At 38.8% G+C, this 580-nt stretch overlaps 1 protein-coding gene across 1 annotated transcript in view; it reads right to left on the minus strand.

The window, feature by feature from the left end:
* CNBD1 (cyclic nucleotide binding domain containing 1) overlaps positions 1-580 on the minus strand; it is a 438365-nt gene that overhangs the window by 380383 nt on the left and 57402 nt on the right.

The raw sequence follows: 580 nt of genomic DNA on the forward strand, positions 1-580 counted from the left end.
CTATCCCACCCCTCTAGGTGGTCACAAAGAAACGAGCTGATCTCCCTGTGCTATGCAGCTGCTTCCCACTAGCTATCTACTTTATATTCGGTAGTGTATATATGTCCATGCCACTCTCTCACTTTGTCCTAACTTACCCTTCCCCCTCCCCATATCCTCAAGTCCATTCTCTAGTAGGTCTGCGTCTTTATTCCCATCTGGTCCCTAGGTTCTTCATGACTATTTTTTTTTTTAATTCCATATATAAGTGTTAGCATATGGTATTTGTTTTTCTCTTTTTGACTTCACTCTGCATGAGAGACTCTAGTTCCCTCCACCTCACTACAAATAACTCAATTTCGTTTCTTTTTATGGCTGAGTAATATTCCATTTTATATATATGCCACATCTTCTTTATCCATTCATCTGCTGATGGACACTTAGGTTGCTTCCATGTCCTGGTTATTGTAAATAGAGCTGCAATGAACATTTTGGTACATGACTCTTTTTGAATTATGGTTTTCTCAGGGTATATACCCAGTAGTGGGATTGCTGGATCATATGGTAGTTCTATTTTTAATTTTTTAAGGAACCTCCATAC

This window comes from Physeter macrocephalus, chromosome 15, assembly GCF_002837175.3.
Source record: "Physeter macrocephalus isolate SW-GA chromosome 15, ASM283717v5, whole genome shotgun sequence".
Taxonomy (NCBI): Eukaryota; Metazoa; Chordata; class Mammalia; order Artiodactyla; family Physeteridae; genus Physeter; species Physeter macrocephalus.